This window comes from Callorhinus ursinus, unplaced genomic scaffold (assembly GCF_003265705.2).
Source record: "Callorhinus ursinus isolate GAN/ISIS: 27379988/994484 unplaced genomic scaffold, GSC_fseal_2.0 scaffold52, whole genome shotgun sequence".
NCBI classification, from domain to species: Eukaryota; Metazoa; Chordata; class Mammalia; order Carnivora; family Otariidae; genus Callorhinus; species Callorhinus ursinus.
The window spans coordinates 8,223,790-8,247,773 of NW_027397114.1; the positions used below are offsets into that span (position 1 = coordinate 8,223,790).

The 23,984-nt window shown below is 38.9% G+C and overlaps 1 protein-coding gene across 8 annotated transcripts in view; it reads right to left on the bottom strand.

Annotated features, from left to right (window-relative positions):
- Positions 1-23,984, bottom strand: part of FBXL20 (F-box and leucine rich repeat protein 20) — a 106,306-nt gene that overhangs the window by 48,977 nt on the left and 33,345 nt on the right. The window lies entirely within an intron of this gene.

Sequence of the window (23,984 nt, forward strand, 5' to 3'; positions counted from 1 at the left end):
GCAAAAACAAAATCATTTAATGTTACTTAACATTTTATTATGTTCAACTCAAAGTTTAGAGGCAATCCTCTAAAGAGAGAGGTGAATAAGTATAGTGGATATTATAAGCTGAAGTCATATATTTAGGGACTCTTTAGGCTGAAAAACATCTTTGAGACATTTAATTTGTTCCCTGTCTTTAGAAAAAATTAACAGCAATCAGAAGGATGACATTATGTGGCAGGTATTGCTTTAAGTGTTTTTCATGTACGAATGTACTGAATCTTCATACTATCCTTAATCTTCATTTTCTCGTAAGGAAACGGAATTGCAAAAGATTTACTTGCTTAAAATCACATCACTGCACAGTGGCCATTTAAAAATGCCATTAGGATAAGGTGATTCTCCAAATCTAAGTCACATTTACTTGTTCAAGGAGGTGCTCAGAAACCATCCTAGGACAGGGAACATTCTGAGTTTTACATAACATGCAGAAAACTGGTAATGCTTAATAACCACCACTACATGCATTCTTGAGGCACACAAATGATCATTTAACAAATTAATCAAGAAACCCACAATAGGTACTTTTAAACAGAGTCACCATTTCTTCCATAAAGGACATCAAGACTGTAAGTTTGTGTAGTAATCTACATAAAAAACCAAATACCTATACTCAATAAAAAGCAGAGTAATAACAGCAAACACACGTCACTGAAGCTGAGGGAAAGATGCTCAGTCCCTGCTATTACGTATTACAGAGATGCTTCTTGACTTCATGCAATGAACACTGAACACCCTCAAATCAGACTCTCTCACAGGCAATGAGATACAGAGAAAAGGAGATGTTATCTCTGTGTTTCAGGAGCTCTTGCTCTATAATAAACACAAATAAGTAAATACTTTATTAATTATTAGAGATAAAGGACAAGAGGTATATGAGAGCAAGGGAAGAAATAACTAATTCTGCTCATGCCTTGACATCTAAACTGAGTCTTTTTTTTTAAGATTTTATTTATTTATTTGAGAGAGAGAGAATGAGAGAGAGCACATGAGATGGTGGAGGGTCAGAGGGAGAAGCAGACTCCCTGCAGAGCAGGGAGCCCAATGCGGGACTCGATCCAGGGACTCCAGGATGATGACCTGAGCCCAAGGCAGTTGCTTAACCAACTGAGCCACCCAGGCGCCCTCTAAACTAAGTCTTAAAGGAAGGCCAGAAGTTAATTAACTAGGAAAAAAGGGGGGAGATAAGATGTTTAAAAGCATGGAGTCATACATGAAGGCCTTAGCATTTCATGATTCAAAGAAGAAAAAGTAATGCAAGAGAAGGGATAGGAAAGTAACAGACAGAATGTACTTCCACCTCAATCTCAGACATTCAAAGGGTAATTACAAAACATACTTTTTAATAACTATAACAACCTACCCTCCAGCTAAACGGAAAGCTCTGTGAGGGCAGGGACCAGGGCTTTCATATTTGCCAACATATTTCCAGGACTGAGCACAGAGCCCGATACATGGTAGGAACTTAATAATAAATTGAACTGGGGCGCCTGGGTGGCTCAGTCGTTAAGCATCTGCCTTCGGCTCAGGTCATGATCCAGGGGTCCTGGGATCGAGTCCTGCATTGGGCTCCCTGCTCAGCAGGAAGCCTGCTTCTCCCTCTCCCACTCCCCCAGTTTGTGTTCCCTCTCTCGCTGTCTCTCTCTCTAATAAATAAAATCTTAAAAAAAATAAATTGAACTGTTATGTGGAGAGTGGGGCTTGGTCATGAAAGAAACTTGTATATCAGGCTAGAAATTTGAAATAATCCTGTAGAGAAGAGAAACCTAAAGAAATTAAACTCTGGATTGGTAGTAAGGACATAAGCTAAGACTACATTGAAATTATAGTTCAAGTAAAAGATGACGCAGGTCTCTGTAAGATTACAGGGCTGGTGAAAATTAAAAAAGAAAATAAACAGGAGAAAGAAGGATTTTTGAAGAAGCAAAAGGACTTAGTGATGGAAAGTTGGACTATCAAGTTTCACTGCAACAGAAAATCTTATAATAAAAGCTGTTGACTGACAGTGACATGTTTCAGGAAATTATATGACATCAAAGAATAATCTGCTTCCCTGTAATTTCTACCCATTAGTGGAAGCTATTAAAAAAACATATCCTCCTTCTTTTTTTTTTTTTAAAGATTTTATTTATTTATTTGAGAGAGAGAGTGAGAGAGTACAAGCAGGGGGAGCAGTAGAGGGAGAGGGAGAAGCAGACTCCCCACCAAGCAGGGAGCCCGATGCTGGGCTCGATCCCAGGACCCTGGGATCATGACCTGAGCCGAAGGCAGACGCTTAACCATCTGAGCCACCCAGGCGCCCCAACATATCCTTCTTCTACAAGGCAGTCTTTCAAAATGAAGCCATCGTATTTCCTCCTAAACAAGTTTAAGTTCTTCTCAAATGATACAGTTTCTAAGATGCTACACCATGATCACTCCTCTCCGGGTACACTTACAGAAAAGAACACTTGGGGGAATTATAACCCATTTAAAAAGCTGAATAATCAAGGGTTGATGACATAAATAACAATGTCTAGAAAGAAAACTAAAGTATCAAAAATAGAGATCTGGGAGACTTTTCAGCGTTATATAGCACACAACATATATCTTAAGATCTTTGGAAAAAAATTTTTTTATGTACAAGATAGACTCACTCAACACCCAATCTACTAGACTCTGCCCAACTCAAATTCACAAAAGGACAATCATTTATATATTAGAAATGCTAATCTCTTTATCTTGTATATTCAACGTATATTTATTAAATGCTACACATCTCACCTCATACGGCACTTTGCTCACTTGAATATACACAGTAATTAAACTGTTAAAAAATATAAACCTGCCATACATCATTCACATGACTTTACAACTCTAGAGATAAAAAGGAACAAAAATCACACCCAACAACTAATTTCTTTCCTTGCATCAGTCTATATAGACTGAATGGTTTTACTTCAGCTCAGGTCATGGATCCCCAGGTCCTGAGATCAAACCCAGGACGGGCTCCCTGCGGGGTCTGCTTGTTTGCCCCTCCTTCACTGTGCATGTGAGCACATGCTCTCTCTCAAATGCATAAATCTTAAAAAAAAAAAAAAAAGACTGAATGGTATTGTCTCTATGGGAGCATGAAATGAAGGGAAAAAGGAATAGACAGTGTCCCAGGAGGATTTGGAAAACACCAGGCTTATAGGACATCTGTCCAGATTTACCTATCTCTCCTCTCCCTTCTGCACATATATATTCTACTCCAAGTTCCAAGAAAGGGTAAGATCAGTGGTTCAAAACCTGTGGTCATCTGACCAGTAGCATCAGCATCAAGTGGGACCTTCATCAGAACTGCAAATTCTTGGGCTGTACCCCAGACCTACAGTATCAAAAATGGGGTGAGGAGGTGGAGAGAAAGGGCAATCTATAGTATAAGAAGCCCTTCACGTGACGCCCATGCTTTCTAAAGTGTGAGAACCAATGGACCAGATGAAGCAGACTGCACATCTCAGGATTTAAGAAATTACAGTTCTGGGCGTGCCTGGGTGGCTCAGTTGCTTAAACATCCAATTCGGGATTTCAGCTCTGGTCTTGATCTCAGTGTCGTGAGATTGAGCCCTACGTTGGGCTCCATGCTGGGTGTGGAGCCTACTTAAAGAAAAAAAACAAGGGGTGCCTGGGTGGCTCAGTCGTTAAGAGTCTGCCTTCGGCTCAGGTCATGATCCCAGGGTCCTGGGATTGAGCCCTGCATCGGGCTCCTTGCTCAGCGGGGAGCCTGCTTCTCCCTCTCCCACTCCCCCTGCTTATGTTCCTGCTCTCGCTGTGTCTCTCTCTGTCGAATAAATAAATAAAATCTTAAAAAAAAAAAAGACAGAAAGACAATGAATTACAGTTGTATAAATAATCAGAATATTTCGGTTGAAAGACCTAAACGTGAGACAGGAGTCCATCCAAATCCTAAAGAACACAGGTAGCAACCTTTTCGACCTTAGCCGCAGCAACTTCTTCCTAGAAACATCGCCAAAGGCACGGGAAGCCAGGGCAAAAATGAACTATTGGGATTTCATCAAGATAAAAAGCTTTTGCACAGCAAAAGAAACAGTCCACAAAACCAAAAGACAACCAACAGAATGGGAGAAAATATTTGCAAACGACATATCAGATAAAGGGCTAGTATCCAAAATCTATAAAGAACTTATCAAACTCAACACCCAAAGAACAAATAATCCAATCAAGAAATGGGCAGAAGACATGAACAGACATTTCTCCAAAGAAGACATCCAAATGGCCAACAGGCACATGAAAAAGTGCTCAACATCACTCGGCATCAGGGAAATCCAAATCAAAACCTCAATGAGATACCACCTCACACCCGTCAGAATGGCTAAAATTAACAAGTCAGGGAACGACAGATGTTGGCGGGGATGTGGAGAAAGGGGAACCCTCCTACACTGTTGGTGGGAATGCAAGCTGGTGCAACCACTCTGGAAAACAGTATGGAGGTTCCTCAAACAGTTGAAAATAGAGCTACCATACAATCCAGCAATTGCACTACTGGGTATTTACCCCAAAGATACAAATGTAGGGATCCGAAGGGGTACGTGCACCCCAATGTTTATAGCAGTAATGTCCACAATAGCCAAACTGTGGAAAGAGCCAAGATGTCCATCGACAGATGAATGGATAAAGAAGAGGTGGTATATATACACAATGGAATATTATGCAGCCATCAAAAGGAATGAGATCTTGCCATTTGCAACGACGTGGATGGAACTGGAGGGTGTTATGCTGAGTGAAATAAGTCAATCAGAGAAAGACATGTATCACATGACCTCACTGATATGAGGAATTCTTAATCTCAGGAAACAAACTGAGTGTTACTGGAGTGGTTGGGGGTGGGAGGGATGGGATGGCTGGGTGATAGACTTTGGGGAGGGTATGTGCTGTGGTGAGCGCTGTGAATTGTGCAAGACTGTTGAATCACAGATCTGTACTTCTGAAACAAATAACGCAACATATTTTAAGAAAAAAGGAAAAGAAGAAGATAACAGGAGAGGAAGAAAAGGGGAGTATGTCAGAGGGGGAGACGAACCATGAGAGATGATGGACTCTGAAAAACAAACTGAGGGTTCTAGAGGGTAGGGGGGTGGGGTGATGGGTATTAAAGAGGGCACGTTCTGCATGGAGCACTGGGTGTTATGAACAAACAATCAATCATGGAACACTGCATCAAAAACTAATGATGTAATATATGGTGATTAACATAGCAATAAAAAAAATTTGAAAGAAAAAAAAATAATCAGAATATTTCATTATTTGAAGTGACATAACACTGGAGGTTAGAAAATAATCCTAGAGGTAGACACGATATTTTTAAATGTTTTCTAGGAAACCCATACGGCTTCCTCTCCAGTTCATGGCATTGCTGGTAAAATAAACGTTTCACAGAAGCAACAGAATATATGTTTTAGGTATTTTACTATTTCAGCTGAATCCAAACTTTGGTTTTTCATGCAAAATATAAAGGTTGTCAAAACCAATTAGGTCCAGGATATAATGAACTACAACAAACTTGTGAAAGATTTTAGATATAATTGTTGTAGAGGAAGTGACTGTTCAAACACGTGACATTCTTAGGTAATCTGGTTTCGTATTAACACAGGAATATATTTATTACGTATTTTTTATAATCTATCCACAAACAAGTACAAGGACGTGGTCATGGGAAGAACATGAGAGCAACTAGGTTGTTCTCTATTAATTGTTTCAAGGGAGGAAACCATCCCCTGAGCAAGCAAACACTGCAACAGCATTTACCTAGGGATAAGGACATTCTTAAATATTCAGGTTTTAAAAAATCTCAGTGATGTGTTTTGTTGCTTTGTATTAAACTGTAATTGTTTTTCTATAAATTATATAGCTGAGAATTGTAATGGCAGGTAGGTTTAACAAAGGAAATAACAAAGAAAGCACTCGCTCAACAGTGACCCCTCCTGGTTCAATTGGAGTATCGTTTCCGACCTCAAAAATTAAAAGATCTGATTCAGTTTTATAGAAGAAACAGAAAATTTAATGAGTACTTTGGCAGAGAGTATTAGTTATCCATTCTCCTAGAGTAACAGAATTCCCAACTGTTAGCTAACATATGGCTGTATGGAAAGATGACTTCGTCTTGCAGCTAGATAAAGCAAGGTCACTAAGTTCTGGCCAATGGGATGGAAGAAAAAGTGATATGTCCAATTTCAGGAGTGTCCTAAGTGTTACTCCTTCCTTACTTCTGCTGCTTGAAATGTGATTAGGATGACCGAACTCCATCTTCTATCATGAAGTTGAAGGCCACAGTTTTAAAGATAAGGAGAAAACTAGAAAAAGCCTGTAGATGACTGCAGAGACAAAAGGCCTTTGGACTTCATATGACAGAAAAAGAAACTTCCTATCATATTTAAGCCACTTTTAAGTTGGGTCTCTGAAACATGCAGCTAAATTTACTTACATTATTTTAGATTTTAAGAGGCATCTTTTGTTTTGCAAGATGAAGAGTCCTGGAGATTACACAAACATTGTGAGTGTACTGTGCACTTAAAAATGATTAAGATGGCAAATTTTATGTTATATGTATTTTTCCACCATTACAAAAATTTAAGTTTGTTTTTGTTTTTATATTTTAATACTTCTGGATTTAGGGCAGTTAAAATTAATTTTAATTTTTAATTTACAATTAAAATCAAAAGCATCTTTTATAGTTTATGATAAATTTTATTATCTAAAGCAAGTTTAACTATATATAGTAAAGTACAACCAAAGGAGGAAAACAAATAAAATAGAACTTAAAAACCATTTGCTTCTCTTCAAGCAAATGTGCTTTTGGTTTAGACTATTTTCTCTAAAGCACCCATGCAACCAAACTTGCCTATTCTAGCAGTAGAAATAGACTGATGTCCACTGGACATGCTATCTATGCCATGAAGGCTTTCCCAATCTCCCTAACAGGATGGGATTGCTTCTTCCCCAATGAAACCACAAAGCACCAGTTCTGAGTTGGTATAGAACTCCTTATATCAGACTATAAGATCTGAGGAGAAAGCACCTTGTATCAGACTATAAGATCTGAGAGGAAAGGACCTTGCCTGTTTAGTTCACCACTGTGTAGTCAGCAACCAACACAGTGCCTAGAAATTGGTGAACCAATGAATGTTATTTATACTGTAGAGATCTGGTAATAACTGTGATTATAAATTCCCAGCAGGTTTCCATGATTTTAACACTTTGTATCTCTTTAGTAGACTGCTCTGCCAAAAATTTTTTTAAATAGGGCCCGCCTGGGTGGCTCAGCTGGTTCAGTGTCTGCCTTTGGCTGAGGTCATGATCCCAGGGTCCTGGGATGAAGCCCCACGTCAGGCTCCCTGCTCAGTGGGGAGCCTATTTCTTCCTCTCCCTCTGCCATTCCCCCGCTTGTGCTCTCTGGCTTTCTCTCTCTGTCAAATAAATAAATAAAATCTTTAAAAAAATTTTTTTAAATAAAAATATTTAATAAATTGAATGTGACCCTAAATTTAGTAATTAAGATACAAATGACATCAACACAGTAACAGACTGATTATCATTACAACAAATGACTTAACAATTAAAATATCTGAAGAAACGAAAGTTTGGAGACTCAGCATATAACCCATTTATTCTAAGGGATATGAGCTATATTAAATTTCTTGTTAAAGAAAAGTTGTAATTACTAAGTTTTCACCATAATGCAATTTTATCTGTATCTAGTATTTTTCAACAGCTTTAAATGGTATAATTCACATACCATAAAATTCACTGGTTTTAAGTGTACATTCAGTAATTTCCAGTAAATCTGTAAGGCTGTGCAACCATCACTACACTATTGATGAATTCCCATCACCCCAAAAGTACCTCTAGTGCCTGTTTGCAATCCATCCATTTGCTTATACCCAACCTCAAGCAATCACTAACTGGCTTTCTGTTTCTACAGATTTTCCTTTTCTGGACATTTAAAAAGATGGAAACCTAAAACATGTCAACTTTTGCATCTGGCTTCCTTTATTCTGCATATTTTTGAAGCTCATCCATGTTGTAGCATGTACCAATAGTTCATTCTTTTATAATGTTGAATAGTATTCCAGTTTATGAAATGTCATATTTTGTTTATTCATTCCCAGTTGACAAGCATCTCAATTGCTACAATTTTTTTTTACTGTTATTAACAATGCTGCTATAATTATTCAAAAATAAGTCTTGGTTGAAATAGGTTTTCATTTCTTATGTACAGAATCTAAGATGGAGAATTGCTGACTTGTATGTTAAATTTATTTTTACTTTTTTAAATTTTTATTTTTTAAAAAATATTTTATTTATTTACTTGAGAGAGAGCACATGCGAGCAGGGGGGAAGAGGAGAGGGGAAGGGAGAGGGAGAGAGAATCTCCAGCAGACTCTGCACTGAGCGTGGAGATGCTGAGCTCAATCTCACAACCCTGAGATCATGATCTGAGCCAAAACTAAGAGTCAGACACTTAACCAACTGAGCCACCCAGGCTCCCCAAGATTTTTTAAGTAAATTCTACACCCAAGGTAGCACTCGAACTCACAACCCGGAGGTCAAGAGTTGCATGATCTACCAACTGAGCCAGCCAGGTGCTGCAGTTTATTTTAAACTTTTAAAAAAATTTTTTGTTATGTTAATCACCATACATTACCTCAATAGTTTTTGATGTAGTGTTCCATGATTGATTGTGCATGACACCCAGTGCTCCACGCAGAATGTGCCCTCTTTAATACCCATCACCAGGCTAACCCATCCCCCCACCCCCCTCCCCTCTAGAACCCACAGTTTGTTTTTCAGAGTCCATCCTCTCTCATGGTTCGTCTCCCCCTCCGACTTACTCCCCTTCATTCTTCCCCTATCTTCTTTTTTTAACATATGTTGCATTATTTGTTTCAGAAGTACAGATCTGTGATTCAACAGTCTTGCACAATTCACAGCGCTCACCACAGCACATACCCTACCCAATGTCTATCACCCAGCCACCACATCCCTCCCACCCCCCGCCACTCCAACAACATTCAGTTTGTTTCCTGAGATTAAGAATTCCTCATATCAGGGGCGCCTGGGTGGCTCAGTCGTTAAGCGTCTGCCTTCGGCTCAGGTCATGGTCCCAGGGTCCTGGGATCGAGCCCCGCATCGGGCTCCCTGCTAGGCGGGAAGCCTGCTTCTCCCTCTCCCACTTTCCCTGCTTGTGTTCCTTCTCTCGCTGTGTCTCTCTCTGTCAAATAAATAAATAAAATCTTTAAAAAAAAAAAAAAAGAATTCCTCATATCAGTGAGGTCATACGATACACGTCTTTCTCTGATTGACTCATTTCACTCAGCATAACACCCTCCAGTTCCATCCACGTCGTTGCAAATGGCAAGATCTCATTCCTTTTGAGGGCTGCATAATATTCCATTGTGTATATATACCACCTCTTCTTTATCCATTCATCTGTCGATGGACATCTTGGCTCTTTCCACAGTTTGGCTATTGTGGACATTGCTGCTATAAACATTGGGGTACACGTACCCCTTCGGGTCCCTACATTTGTATCTTTGTGGTAAATACCCAGTAGTGCAATTGCTGGATCGAACGGTAGCTCTAATTTCAACTGTTTGAGGAACCTCCATACTGTTTTCCAGAGTGGTTGCACCAGCTTGCATTCCCACCAACAGTGTAGGAGGGTTCCCCTTTCTCCACATCCCCGCCAACATCTGTCGTTCCCTGACTTGTTAATTTTAGCCATTCTGACGGGTGTGAGGTGGTATCTCATTGAGGTTTTGATTTGGATTTCCCTGATGCCGAGTGATGTTGAGCACTTTTTCATGTGCCTGTTGGCCATTTGGATGTCTTCTTTGGAGAAATGTCTGTTCATGTCTTCTGCCCATTTCTTGATTGGATTATTTGTTCACTGGGTGTTGAGTTTGATAAGTTCTTTATAGATTTTGGATACTAGCCCTTTATCTGATATCATTTGCAAATATTTTCTCCTACTCTGTCGGTTGTCTTTTGGTTTTGTTGACTGTTTCTTTTGCTGTGCAAAAGCTTTTTATCTTGATGAAATCCCAATAATTCATTTTTGCCTTGGCTTCCCTTGCCTTTGGCGATGTTTTTAGGAAGAAGTTGCTGTGGCTGAGGTCGAAGAGGTTGCTGCCTGTGTTCTCCTTTAGGATTTTGATGGACTCCTGTCTCACGTTTAGGTCTTTCAACCATCTGGAGTCTATTTTTGTGTGTGGTGTAAGGAAATGGTCCAGTTATTTTAAACTTTTAAAGAAACCACTAAATTGTTTTCCAAAGCGGCTATACCATTTTACATTCCCACCAGCAATGTATGAGGGTTCCAGTGTGTCCATATTTTACTATTGTTTGCTGTTGTCTATCTTTTTAACTTTAGCCAGTTGGTATATCATGGTTTCAATTTGCTTTTCCATAATTACTAATAAGGAGCGTCTTTTCATGCTAGCCAAATGACTTGTCCATTTATTTGGGTTGTCTTTTTATCACTGAGATTTAAAGGTTCTTTATAATATTTAAGGACTTTGTATATATATTGGCCCTTTACGGACTATATGATCTGCAAATATTTTCTCAAATTCTGGGGGTTGTGTCTTCTACTTCTTGATGGTATCTTCTGAAGGACAAATGTTTTTAATTTTGATTACATTCAATTTACCTTTTTTAAAAAAATGGATCATGCTTTTGTTGTCACATACAAGTATTCCCTACTTTTTGAAAGACTGTGTTATACCATTTTGCTTTTATGAAAGGTCTATATTTGTAGCTGTTTTTAACTAATGCACCGGTACTGCTTTTTAACTGATAACCAAAGATAGCTGAAGAGGATTTTCACTTTTATGAAAAAAGGTGAAAAGCACAAATAGTGTTCAGGCTTTTACAGTGAGCCGTTCAAGAGGCAGAGTCAACCTAGAGCAGTGAAGAGTAGCACTGCCGAGCTCCTTCTCCAAGAACTATGCTCAGCATCTCAGTATCAAGCTACTGCAGCCTTGAACTGTGTCTGTGAGCATCTGTGCTTTATCTTGATTTACTGTGAGCATCTATTAGCAAGATGTATCCTCAGGTATAAGAAAAGCTGGAGACATTATTTTTTGGGTCTAGGAATGTTCAAAAATTTTTCCATACAGAGTAATGGTAACACCTCTTCGCTTTGTACCATTGCAGCTTACAAAAGGTTTCACAGGAAGGCTATACTTTCAGATGGCAGGGGAAACCTGTGTATGAACTCTGCCTAACCAAAGGTCATAAAGATTATCTGCTGTTTTATTCTAGAAGTTTTAGAGTTTTAGTTCTTACACATAAGTGTATGATCCATTTTGAATTATTTTTCGTATATAGTTGGAGGTGAAGACCCAGCTTCATCTTTTACCATGCAGGTACTCAACTGATTCAACACCATTTGTTTAAAAAAACCTTTATTGAAAACCAAGTGACTAAAAATGTAAACATTTATTCTTAGATTCTCAATACCGTTCCATTTCTTTATAGGTCTATCTTTACACCAATAACTATCTTGATTACCATAGCTTTATATTATTTTGAAATCAGTAAGTTTAACTCCTCTTACTGTGTTCGTCATTTTGGAGCATTTCCACACAAATTTTAGAACCAGCTTGCCAATTTCTGCAAAAATGCTTGCTGGGATTTTGACAGAGATTGCATTGATTCCATAGATCAATTTAGAGAAAACTGCCATCTTAACACTATTGAGTCTTCCAAACCATGAACTTGCAGTGTCTGTTTATTTTTAGGTCTTCTTTGATTTTTCTTGGCAATGTTTCATAATTTCCAGGGTATAAGTCTTTTGTTATATTTATTCCCAAGTATTTTATTCTTTTTTTTTAAGATTTTATTTATTTGGGGGGGAGAGAGAGAGAGAGAGAGAGAGAGAGAGAGAGAAGCAGACCTATTTAGCAGGAAGCCCGACTCAGGGCTCGATTCCAGGACCTGGATGGAGATCATGACCTCAGCCAAAGGCAGACGCTTAACCGACTTGAGCCACCCAGGTGCCCCTATTTTATTTTTTCTGATGCTATTGTGAATCAAAATGTTTTTTTTTTTTAAGTTTTTTTTAAAAAAGATTTATTTACTTGACAGAGAGAGACACAGTGAGAGAGGGAACACAAGCAGGGGGTGTGGGAGAGGGAAAAGCAGGCTTCCCCTGAAGCAGGGAGCCCAATGTGGGGCTCAATCCCAGGACCCTGGGATCATGACCCGAGCCAAAGGCAGACACTTAACGACTGAGCCACCCAGGCGACCCTTATTTATTTATTTTAGAGAGAATGCAAGACAACATAAGCAGGGGGAGGGGCAGAGGGAGAGGGAAAGAATCTCAAGCCAACTCTGCGACACTACAGTGGGCTTGATCCCAGGCCCCTGAGATCATGATCTGAGCCGAGACCAAGAGTTTGACACTTAACCAACTAAGCCACTCAGGTGCCCCAAACTGCATTCTTAATTTCATTCTAGGGTTGTTCAAGGCTAGTACATATGTAGTATTTCTATTCATTTATGTCCAACCTATCTGTGGCTTTGAATCTAAAGTGTGCCTCTTTTACACAACATAAAGTTGAATCTTGTTTTTCTTTTTAATCCAGTCTGACAATCTATGCCTTTTAAGTATACGAGTCATTCACATTTAATCTCATTTAGCTATTTGTTTTCTGTATGTCTCATGTCTTTTGTTCTTATTCTTTTACTATCTTCTTTAAAGTTGGTATTTTCTAGCGTATCATTGTAATTTTTTTTAAAGATTTTATTTATTTATTTGACAGAGAGAGACACAGTGAGAGAGGGAATACAAGCAGGGGGAGTGGGGTAGGGAGAAGCAGGTTCCCTGTGGAGCAGGGAGCCCGATGTGGGGCTGGATTCCAGGACTCCTGGATCATGACCCGAGCCAAAGGCAGATGCTTAACGACTGAGCCACCCAGGCGCCCCTGTAATTTTTCTGTTGTTTAAAAAAAGTATCTCATCACAATCTATTTTAGATTATTTCTAATTTAATTCTGGTAAAATATAAAAACTTTGCTCCTAAAGAAATCTATTCCCCCCTCCTCCTTTTTGCTATTATCATGTGTTACATATTTATCTTTTTTTTTTTTTAAGATTTATTTATTTCAGAGACAGAGCACACAGGGAGACACAGAGGAAAAGGAAGAGAGAAACTTTAGCAGATTCCTTGCTGAACTCAGAGCCTGACGCAGGGCTTGATCTCATGACCCTGAGATCATGACCTGAGCTAAAACCAAGAGTTGGACGCTTAACCAAGTGCGCCACCCAGGGGCCTCTGCATATTTATCCTAAAAGCCCAATAATACAGTTTTATAACTACTGTGTTACACAAGTGTCTTTTAATTTAGTTGAACTAATATAAGAGAAGAATTTATTTATAGCCTTCTATATCTACTCCTGTAATTAGCTTTTATGGTGCTTTTCCTTCAAGTTACCATCTGGAACCATATCCTTTCAGCTTGAAGGGCTTCCTTTAGTATTTCATGTAAAGCAGTATATTTCATGTCTGTTAACAACAAATTCTCCATGTTTGCTATTCTGGGAATGTCTCTATTTTGCCTATATTTTTCAGTAATAGCTTTGCTGGATATAGAATTCACTTAAATAATTTTTGAAGGGAAATTCACATAAAATACACCATTTCAAAGTACAGTTCAATGGCATTTAGTATTTACAATGTTATGTAACTGCCACATCTCTCTAGTTTCAAAGTTTTCATTCCCCCAGGATACCCAATCATCATTAAGTAATTACTCCCGAGACCTAACATCCCATATCCTCCAACTCCCAGACCTAGCCAACCACTGTTCTCCTTTCCATCACTACAGATTTCCCTATTTTGGATATTTCACATAAATAGACTCATTCAATGTGATCTTTTATGTCTGGCTTATTTCATTTTTTATAACATTTTTGAGGTTTACCCATATAGTACCATATCTCAGTAATCCATTCCATTTTATGGCTGAATAATCTTCCATTGTACGGATATACCAAATGTTTATCCATTCATCTGTCAACGGACACTTGGATTCCTTCTACCTTTTGGCTATTGAACACTGCTGCTATGAACTTTTGTGTACAAGTACTTTTATGAATATTTGTTTTCAATTCTTTCAGTATCTGTCTAGGAGTGGAATTTCTGGGTTGTATGGTACTTCTAAATTTTTAAGGAACTACCAAAGTATTTTCCACAGTAATCGTACCAATTTACACTGCCATCAACAATATAAAAGTTTTAAATTTCTCTACATCGGGGGTGCCTAGCTGGCTCAGTCAGTGAAAGCATGTGACTCTTGACCTAGGGCTCATGAATTTAAGCCTCACGCTGGGTGGAATTTACTTAAAAAGAAACACAAATTTCTCCATATCATAGCCAACACTTATTATTTCCCCATTTTTTTATTCTTAATTATATTCATCCTAGTGGGTATAAAGTACTATTTCATTATAGTTTTGATTTGCCTTTCCCTAATGACTAATGATGTTGAGCTTATTTTCATATTTGTTGGCCTTTCATATATCTTCTTCGAGGAAATGTCTATTCAAGTCCTTTGACCTTTATAAAACTGGGTTGTTTTGTTGTAAGTGTTTTGAAAGGGTTCTTTAAATATTCTGGATATAAGACCCTTATCAGATATATGATTTACAAATAATTTCTCCCATTATTTAGGTTGTCTTTTTAGGTTCTTGAGTGTCCTTTGATATGTGAATATAGAATTTTTTTTTTAAAGATCTGAGAAAGAGAGAGAGAACATGAGTGGTGGGGGAGGGGCAGAGGGAGAGGGAAAAGCAGACTCACCACTGAGCAGGAAGCCCGATGCAGGGCTCAATCCCAGGACCCCGGGATCATGACCTGAGCCAAAGGCAGCTGCTTAACCTACTGAGCCACCCAGGCGCCCCAAAGAATTTTTTTTTTTTAAGATTTTATTTATTTATTTGACAGAGAGAGACACAGCAAGAGAGGGAATACAAGCAGCGGGAATGGGAAAGGGAGAAGCAGGCTTCCCACTGAGCAGGGAGCCCTATGTGGGGCTCGATCCCAGGACTCTGGGATCATGACCTGAGCTGAAGGCAGACGCCTAGCAACTGAGCCACCTAGGTGCCCCTGAATATAGAATTCTTAATTTGACAATTTTTACTTTCTACACTTTGACTTGTTATCCAACTGCTTTTTGGCTTCCATTGTTTCTGGTAAAAAGTCAGCTGTCAATCATATTGCTGTTCCCTTGTATATCATGAATTCTTTCTGTCTTGCTTTCCAGACTTTATTTTTTAAGATTTTATTTATTTATTCTTGAGAGACAGAGGGAGAGAGGCAGAGGCAGAGGGAGAAGCGGGCTCCCTGCGGGACTCGATCCCAGGACCCCAGGATCACGACCCGAGCCAAAGGCAGACGCTTAACCGACTGAGCCACTCAGGCATCCCCAGACTTTTTCTTTGTATCTGGATTTTAACAGTTCAATAAAAATGTGCCCCGGTGTAGACCTCTTTGTGTTAGTCCTATTCATTCAGATTTTTGGATGTGCAGATACATGTTTTTCATCAAATTTGGGAAATTTTCAGCTATTATTTCTTCAAGTATTTTTTTTTGACTCTCTCTCCCATCTCCAATTATATGTATTGTTGGTACAGTTAATGTCCCATGGATTCCCAAAGTTCTGTTAATTTTGTTTCATTCTTTTCTTCAAATTGGATTATTTTACTCTTGTCTTCAAGTCCATGGATTCTCTTTCTGTGTGATCTCCAATTTGAATCTGAGTTCCTCTGCTAGTAATTTTTACAATTATTCTACTTTTCAACTTCAGAATTTCCATTTGATTCTTTTTTATATTTTCTATTTCTTTATTGACATTCACTATTTGAGTCACTGCCTCTCCTTTAATTATTTAAACCTGATTTCCTCTAGTTTTTTTTTTTTTTAAGTAGGCTCCATGCCCAGCATGGAGCCCAATGCAGGGCTTGAACTCACGAACCTGAGAGTAAGATCTAAGCTGACACCAAGAGTCATACCCTTAACTGACAGATCCACCCAGGCGCTGCTCCTTTAGTCTTTAAACATGTTTATATTAGCTGCTTTGGAAGTGGTAGTCTTTTAGCTGTATATAATAAAGTATGGTAAGAAATACCCTAAAGAGAGAACTGTGGTTTGCAATTAAAAAAATTTAGAAGACATATAGAGGGCCTAGATCTTGCTATACTGGAAAATGAAACTATTCTTCATCTTCCGTCTCTCAAGCCATAAGGTTCTCAAAATGAGAACAACCCAAAAGGGTAAATATCAGATAAAAGATGTGGCTGTAAGTTCCTTTTAAAAACCTCAGAAAATTTAAAGGCCATGCCTAGTTGACTCTCTCAACTAGACAAGAAGCCCTCTAAGAAGCTTAAGGGAATTATGCCACAACAGCCTGACACAACCAAACAAGAGAGAGGCCTATCTTAAAATGAGTTATAATGTTGTAGGTTTTGGGACACAGAATAACACAAATCAGATTCATAAAAAATCCTAGGGCATCTGGGTGGCTCAGTTGTGAAGCGTCTGCCTTCGGCTCAGGTCATGATCCCAGGGTTCTGGGATCTAGCCCTGCGTCAGGCTCCCCACTCAGCGGGAGGCCTGCTTCTCCCTCTCCCCCTCCCCCTGCTTGTGTTCCCTCTCTTGCTCTCTGTCAAAAAATAAATAAAATCTTTAAAAAAATCCTAGAAAAATTTTTATTATTTTTTAAGATTTTATTTATTTGAGAGAGAGTAAAGCGAGCATGAGTTGGGGGAGGAGCAGAGGGAGTGGGACAAGTAGACTCTGTGCTGTGTGTGGAGCCTGACACAGGGCTCGATCTCACAATCCTGAGACCAGGACCCAAGCGGAAACCAAGAGTTGGACGCCCAACTGAGCCCCCAAGGGCCCTAAAAATCCTAGAAATTTTAAAGGAATATGTACCAGCTGGATTAAAAGGGACAGAGACTATTCAAAATGAAAAGGGGCCTCTGGGAGCCCAACTTTCTACAGGAAGGAAATCACTGAGAAAGATATTCAACTTCCTAAGACATTTCTTATGTAGAAGGAGAGACCTCTCAGAGAGCAGCATTAAGCGCCCAGAATGTGGTACCGAGAATCACAGAGAACAACAGACTAGGGAACCATTCCCAGGAAGAACTGGCTCCAGTCAAGGCACATTTCCTGCTCCTGGAGTAGATGACCCTGACAACATGTGCCCAGCTAGATTTCAGAACTGCTAAGAACCAACAATTACTATGTACCTCCTGTTATCTCCCCTTTTTTAGAGGGAATGTCTATTGCCATTATTCCACCTCTGTGACAACAGTGTATGTATTGTGTGTATGGGGCAGATAACTTTTTAGTTCACAGGTCTCTGGATCAAGAGGAACTGCATATGAGGACCACTCAGAGGGGTATTTTGCATGTGATAAGAACGTGAATCACTGCTGTCAGAGGGGAGACCATGGAAGAAACTTGTAATGATGGCTTTCAATAAATCTTAACTCCTTACGGCAACGCCCTTTTGCAATGGGATTTTGCTGTACCTCCCTTCAAAAAGTAGAGTCTATTTTCCCACCCTCTGTATCTGAGTTGACACGGTGCCTTCATCTGACTGAAACAACGTGCTGGAAGTAATACCGTGTGATTTCCAAGGTTAAGCCTTAAGAGACATTGAAGCTTTACCCTCTTGAAACACTCATACCGGGGCGCCTGGGTGGCTCAGATGGTTAAGCGTCTGCCTTCGGCTCAGGTCATGATCCCAGGGTCCTGGGATCGAGCCCCACATCGGGCTCCCTGCTCAGCAGGAAGCCTGCTTCTCCCTCTCCCACTCCGCCTGCTTGTGTTCCCTCTCTGTCTCTCTGTCAAATAAATAAATAAAATCTTTAAAAAAAAAAAAAAGAAACACTCATACCACCACGTTAAGAAAAACTCCAGGCTAACTCTCTGAATGATGAGAGACCATGTGAAAAAAAAGAGTACTAGCTGACAGTGATACCCAGGCGTCACACTGTAAGTGAGGCTATCTTAGACACTCAAGCCCCACTCAAGCCACCAGACAAATGGAGCCTCATGAGTGACTTTTCCAGCGACCAGCAGAAGTCCTGCCAGGCTGAATAATTAACTGTTTTAAGCCACGAAGTTTTAGAGTGGTTGTTAACAGCAAAAGCTACAAAAACAGGCTCTTCATGTAAGGTTTATGACTCACGTCATAGATTTGAGTAAAACTTGAGACATACAAAGGGAGCCCAACACAGATCAAATATTTTGATGAGAGGAAAATTTTAGTGAAAGATTGAGGATGGAATTTTAAGGGGTGCCTGGGTGGCCCTGTCGGTTAAGCATCCAACTCCTGGTTTTGGCTCAGGTCATGATCTCATGGTCATGGGATTAAGCCCCATGTCCAGCTCTGTGCTCAGCATGAAGTCTGCTTCAGCTTCTCTCTCCCCCTCCTTCCCATGCACTCTCATTCTCTGAAATAAATTAATTAATTAAAAAAAAAAGAAATTTTAGGGTGCCTGGCTGGCTCAGTCAGTAGAGCATGCGACTCCTGATCTTGGGGTCATGAGTTCGAGCTCCATGTTAGGCATAGAGATTACTTAAAAAATTTTAAAAATTAGTAATAAAGAACTCCTCTCCTTAAAAAAATTTTTTTTCATGGGCACCTGGGTGGCTCAGTTGGTTAAGCGACTGCCTTCGGCTCAGGTCATGATCCTGGAGTCCCGGGATCGAGTCCCACATCGGGCTCCCTGCTCAGCGGGGAGTCTGCTTCTCCCTCTGACCCTCTTCCCTCTCGTGCTATCTCTCATTCTCTCTCTCTCTCTATCAAATAAATAAATAAAATCTTTAAAAAAATTTTTTTTTCATAAAGAAATCCAGAGTTAAAGCTACATAAGATTTTCTTTTCACTATTTTTCCTATAAGTAATTTTTACTGATTATGCCATTCCTTCATTCAACTAACACCAGATGTTTTTCCAATTGGCTGATATTCTTGCCAGAATCTAAGAGGAAAAACATTTTTGTATGGCTAAATAAACCTAAAACAAAATAAGTTTGTAATTCCTCCACCCTACATCTTGTCCCTAGTAGAAATATAATTGCATTTTAAATGAAAACTACAGCCAGTGCATTACCATCTCATGAGTAAATTTATCATAAGAAAGAAATTCCTATATTAAAAATACCAAGGTAAGGATACACTTAGAAAACAGACACATTACTTAATAGGTCAAACTTTCTGCTTTGGACACCTTCTAACATCTGACTCAACATTCTGAGCTTTCTTTTATCCTGACTTCTGTTTACTAACCAAAATCTATATCCACTACCAATTCACCGCTCTCAGGATAAAATAAGTATATACCTTTATTCTGTTTTCTGTTGATTATTTCTTTCACTTACTCAGTTTCAACTATCCCCAACAACATTTTAGGGCCCTGAGGACTCCATGAACTTTGATGATCCATTGGGTATGACGAACTCATTTTGGATGCTGCTCAATCCAGGAAATCTTCCATGCCCTACTGAAAATTTCTTTTGAGGTTATGAAGTGAAAGAAAAGAACTGAAAACTCGAAGTAACAATATAATTACTTGTCCTTCTCTCTCCTCCTCCTTCACTTCCCCTAGCCCCACCCCATCTATATAAACACTAAAGAACTAAAAGTAGATACAGCCAGGCAATAATGGGTTTGACTCAGGATTAGCAAGCATTTAACCTCTAATCCCATATTCCAAAATGCCAGAGGGGTTGATAGAGCAAGGGAAGGTAGGGTTTGATTTGCTCATGTACAAATTCTAGTCAATGTGCCAGAAACTGAAAACTGGCAGAAGCTGTGGAATTTTCCAAGACATATGTCAGACAGTAATTTTACAATTCACTCACAAACACACATTCTAAATCATCTTACTGTTATGGAAATATTTCCAAAGCAATAGTATTTTAACATGGCCATGGTATTTATTTGCAGAAAAAGCATTCTCCTGTTTTAGATAACATAACAAATAAAGTACACAGCACCCTAGATATCCTAACGCATGTCAGAAATTATATTTAAATTTAAAAGGAACCAAGAAAAACAATGTTAAATTAGAACAAAGACTCCTTAAAGCAGAAGTGAAGAAATAACTCTGTAAGAAAGTCATCAAGGGAAAATGATACCTAGTTAATAGACCAAGGAAGTCTATTAGGCTTCTTAGGTCATGATGAGTCAGACAATGGTGCTATTATGAACAAGACAACTAAACAAAGGATGCATGATATAGCTGGATATTTGGCTGGTATTAATTAACTGATAAATATCTGGAAAGAGGTCTCTATAATATGCCATATAATTTCAAGGAATTTTTATATAAAAAAATCAACCAAGACAAAAGGACTGGAAAAACAGTCGAGACACCCTTATCCCTACATCCTATAGAATTTTCTAGGAGGTTCTTGTTTTTTTTTTGTTTTTTTTTTTGCCTTTCTTTTTCTAAATATGCTTGACTTGTCAAATTTAGATTTATCTACAGACATCCTGCCGTGGAATATAAGTATTTAGTTTCAATTTCTACCCCCATCCTCCACATCCCATGTAATTTTATCAGTCTTTGTTTAAATCAAGAGTCAGTGTGAAAGGACTGGAGAGATACTAGCCAGCACACAGTAAGACCATGCACTTCTCTATCCAAATAAATGACTACCTCATTTTTTTTCTGTTTTCTATATATTTTTAGCTTTTCCTCAAAAGCTCCAACATCTGTCATGTGTCTATCAATATTTTCCATATGCTCAAATACATCAGATACTGTCTTTGTCCTGCAGCTGTACCTTCCCCAAACCCTTTATTCTTTCTTCGGGCTTTACTCTGTTGGGGGATGATCTGGACTGGCTACACAGCTATCATCTTGGGCTCTTCCTTAGCTCTTCTCTTTGAATTCTGCTTCTTGAACCTGATTTCTTCTCCCTCGCTATTTAGGGGCAACTTATGAACAAAAAAAGCTCATGAGAACTGGAATTTTGGAGTCACTTGCATGTCTAAAATTATCTTTATTCTAGACCCACATTGATTGATAATTTGGCTAGGAATAAAATTACAGGTAGGATGGGGCACCTGGGTGGCTCAGTCCTTAAGCGTCTGCTTTTGGCTCGGGTCATGATCCCAGGGTCCTGGGATCAAGCCCTTCATTGGGCTCCCTGCTCTGCAGGAGGCCTGCTTCTCCCTCTCCCACTTCCCCTGCTTATGTTCCCTCTCTCGCTGTGTCTCTCTCTGTCAAATAAATAAATAAATACTATTTTAAAAAAATTATAGGTAGGAAATCTTTCCCACTGAAGATACATAAAGACACAACTTGATCCCTTTCTATCTCCCTATGCTACTATTGTGATATGTAAGGCCATTCTGATTGGTCCCTTCAATGTAACCTCTAGTTACTCTTTCTGGAAGCTTTTATTAAAGTCTCTGTATCTCCAGTTTGCTAAATTTCATAATTACGCCTCTTGGGTCTTTGTCTTTTTTACTATTCTTTCAGCTTTTTCAATTTACCAATCTATGGGTGCCTGGGTGGCTCAGTTGGTTAAGCAACTGCCTTCAGCTCAGGTCATGATCCTGGAGTCCCAGGATCAAGTCCCGCATCAGGCTCCCTGCTCAGCAGAGAGTCTGCTTCTCCCTCTGACCTTCTTCCCTCTCATGCTCTCTCTCTACCATCCTCTCTCTCTCAATAAATAAATAAAAATCTTTAAAAAACAAAACAATTTACCAATCTATGACTTGGAAAACACTTTGTAGATTTTTTGGGCATTATTTCTATTTTCTCTCTCCGCTCATATCTGAATTTCAATTAGTCAATTATTGGACCTCCTGGTCTATCTTTAATTTTAAAAATTATTTCTCTCTTGGGGCGCCTGGGAGGCTTGGTTGGTTAAGCATCTGCCTTTGGCTCAGGTCATGATCCCAGGATTCTGGGACTGAGCTTTGGTTGGGCTCCCTATTCAGCAGGGAGCCTGCTTCTCCCTCTGCCCTTCCCCCTGCTCGTGTTCTCTCTCTCATGCTCTCTTTTTCTGCCTCAAATAAATAAAATCTTTTAAAAAATCATTTTCTCCTATTTCCCTCCTTTAATCTTTTTGTTCTAATTCCTAGGAAATTGCTTCAACTTTATCTATAATCTTTCCACTATTTGGAAGGGGGGTATAGTTATATTTTTTTATTTGTAAAGATTATTTATTTGTTGCAAGATTTTCAAAATAACATCCTGTTCCTTTAAAGATGCAACATTTCATTTTAGAGATTAAAACTCTCTTCCCCCTCCACCCCCAGTTTTCTCCCCTTTGCTCTCTACCTTGTCTCATTTGTTTGGCCTCTCATTTTATTTTAAAATATTTATTTATTTTGAAAGAGAGCACGAGTACATGCGAGGGTAGGGGCAGAGGGAGAGAAAGTCTTAAGCAGACTCTGTGCTGATCTTACGATCCTGAGCCAAAAACCAAGAGTCAGCCGCTCAACCAACTGTGCCAGCCAGGCACCCCTGGCCTCTTATTTTAGAGGCTTTCCTCACAACTAACTGGTTATTCCTTGGTTGTCCATTCCTATTCATGACATTAAGAAGCTAAATGGAAGCTCATTTTTATTTCCAAGACCCACCAGTCTGTATGCAGATTTTCATTTAATTCCTTGGCTCCAAACCCCTATCCTCTTCATGCATCTGATGTTCCCAGATCCAGAACCCTCAGCTTCCATTTTCTTGGAGAAAAAAATCCCCAGTTTCCTAGAGGAGGAAGAAGTAGTTTGCATGACTCAACCACTTCATGTAAGACTTTGAAATATTACCTACGTTTTTGTTTTTCTTTTGTTTTGTTTTAACATTACCTACTTTTAATCTCAATCCTCATCCTTGTCTTTTCAGAGACATTTTGCCACCAAATGTTGAGTCTCTGGGGAGGTTGTGTTGGATAAACTCATTTGCTTGCCTCTGCAGACAACCCAGGGTGTATCTTCCTCCAATCACTTAACATTCTTCTATCCATTTTTTATCTTCTAAAAAATAGTTGAAATTTTGCATCTATGGTGGTTTCTTCTTCTACTCATTCTTGTCCCTGGGGTCTTATGCCTCTTTTAATTCCTTTACTGTAATTTTAGTACTATTTGAAGAGGAAAGGAAATACATGTACTCTCAAACGCCCAAGTTTGATCAAAATTCTCATGCACTAGTTTTAGATGTCTTGGATAAATTCATTAAGCATATTTACTAAACTTGTGGAGACCAGAAAACCCATGAGGATAAATAATACCTTTGGTAACAGAATCAGGATTCAATATGATTTATGATTTCTAAAGGACAGTATCAAGAGGAAACTAAATAGGGATAAGTCAAAAAATCTGTCATTTACATTAGGCAATTACCAGTTACATAAATACAAAGCAGGAAGCCTGGTTTCACACACAAAAAAAATTAGACAGTTTTAATTTACTATGAGTCATTTATGTGACTTCCTAGAACAAATTTTAAAAGAAAAAAAACTATAATCCTAGGATACATTAACGGGAAGCATAAGGACTAGATCAAGCAAGAAAACTACCCTACTGTATATTCTGAATGGTTGTCAAGAACTCTAATGTCACCTGTGAGAAAGGAAACTGACTAAATATCATTTAGAAGACGGACCTTGGATATTGAGAGGTTCCAAACTAAGTCTTAGGGAAAATGGTAATAATAAAAGGAATATTCAAAGTCTTGAATGGAAGAACATTACAGTTGCTATCAAATATCTGAAGAATTGTCCTTTAGAATCAAGTAGTTCTATATTATTCCAGATAGCCAACCTAGAAGAATGAAGGCAATTTGTATTAAGACAAATATGGCTTAGGGCACTGGGTGGCTCAGTTGGTTGAGCATCTGCCTTTGGCTCAGGTCCTGATCCCAGGA